This window comes from Belonocnema kinseyi, chromosome 1 (genome assembly GCF_010883055.1).
Source record: "Belonocnema kinseyi isolate 2016_QV_RU_SX_M_011 chromosome 1, B_treatae_v1, whole genome shotgun sequence".
NCBI lineage: Eukaryota > Metazoa > Arthropoda > Insecta > Hymenoptera > Cynipidae > Belonocnema > Belonocnema kinseyi.
This window is the reverse complement of record NC_046657.1, coordinates 117748188-117750274: the sequence shown is the minus strand read 5'-3', so window position 1 is coordinate 117750274 and position 2087 is coordinate 117748188.

The window sequence follows — 2087 nt, the reverse complement described above, 5'->3', positions numbered from 1 at the left end:
ATTATAAATCTTCCGCAATTATAACCATCGCCTTGTTTGGACTCTTTCATTTCTTCTAAAGTCTACTCAGTTTTAATTTCTTAAAGTTTATTCCACAATTTTAAAAACTTTTTCTTGTAATTCTGTTTGGAATTATATGCATTTTCTACAATTCGGATCAAGCGCGAAGAAATGTTTTTACTAGGCATCGATGTCTTAGAATACAATGACTTTCATTTTTATTTATCAGCATAGCACTTTCCATTCCATGCTTTTCTGCTCTCTTCGAGGTGTCTATTTGTGCACTGCGATTTTAATATAAAGTTTGTTCCCCTTTCAAAATTCAAACCAGCATTGCCGTAAAAATTTGTATAATCTTTACCATACTGGAAAATAACTTCATTTCTTCATCCTTCATGCAGGAAACAGAATAATTCTGAGAAATATTTTAAGCAGAATAAAAAGTTTTTTCTATGTTCCATTTCCATTTTCATGAATGCTTTCTTCTTCAAATGATGACAGACCTTCTTCACATACCCCTGAGTGCAGGTCACCACGTACATATTTTTAATTTGCGGTGTGCTGCTTTGTTATTGTCTCCACTCCTTTTTTATGGAAGAATTGCATTCATCTAATGTTTTTTCAGTTACGCTTGAATTTTTTCTTTAAATTGTGATACTACACGTCTGAATTTTATGTTACTTTTTCTTTCACAAGTTAATTACTAGCTTCTCAGAATTCCAGCCCAGAAAATTCAAAACGGTGAAACACCTTTCTGATTCTTTTCTGTTAATCCATTTTATGAAATGTAATTTTCTGCAGCTGTCGATAATAAAATATTATGAAAAGATTTTACTTTCCAGAAAGATACTTTTAATTAGAACAGTGCCCTAGAGAATCATGTTTTTTTGTACCCGTTACATGTTTCTCGTTTATGAATTAAGAAATCGGCTTCATAAAGTGTGGTTGGCGTTATTGCACTCACATAAAAAAGAATTTTCTGCTGTTCTACAGTTAAACGCTGTCATGGTCTGTGATTAATTGAAATAAAGGACTTAGTTTACTACAAAATTTTTATTTAGCCAGTTTATGAGTCAAGTTTCTTGAAATCGTGAAATGGTTTTCAAATAATAGCATACAATTTATAAATAATTTCAAGTTAAGAAAGTAGTTTTGGGAACCGATTTGCCATTTTATGTATATTAGAAGTGTGGGGAGGTTGACAATATATTACCTACACAAAGAGATGATTGTACGTTTTCATAAAAATGTAATAGAAGATCAGTGGTCTGAATCTCATAATTCTGTTCTCACTCTTCGAAGTACTTGAAGGGCTTTAATCGACTGACATGTTCCTCTTTGCCGCTGCTTTTTCATCTAATTCCATATATTGCTTATCTTAAAATGTCTTAGGTTTTATATGTAACATTTGTTCTGTCACCGTGGATCTTTCTACGCTATACGAATTTTACGCGTGCATAATTCTTAAAAGCAATACCTGTAAATTTGTATTTTACATTGAACCGTATTACCTTACACGGCATATTTTGCGAAAATTTCAACGTGCCTAGATTTACTTCATTTTGCCACACACAATCTTAACGTGTCAAGTTTTCATTTATAATTAGATCATATCCTTCGATATCCTTCGATCATATCCCACGAGTAGCAGGCTATTTAATACTTACCGTATATAATGTAATTAATGTAAATATAAAACTGTATATAATGTAAATGATGTAATGAATTTGGTGTTAAGTATTGCAACGTTAAACTGTATATATGTAATGTAAATATAAAAATGTCCATAATATAAATAATGCAAATGAATTTTTTGTTGTCTTAAATACAGATGTTAAATTATGTATTATGTAAATAATGTCAATGAATTTAGTATTAAGTATTAGAATGTTAAAAACACACTGAGCGCTGTTATTGTATGTCAATCGAAATTCTATATAAAAATTAATCTACATGTGTAAATAAATCAATTTTGAACATTGAACATAATCGGATTTCAAAGTTATTAGATACACAATAAAAAATTGCCAGCATGCTTCCCTTTCCTTGATATTCAAAAAAACCTTTTGTATTTGTTTCCAGACGTG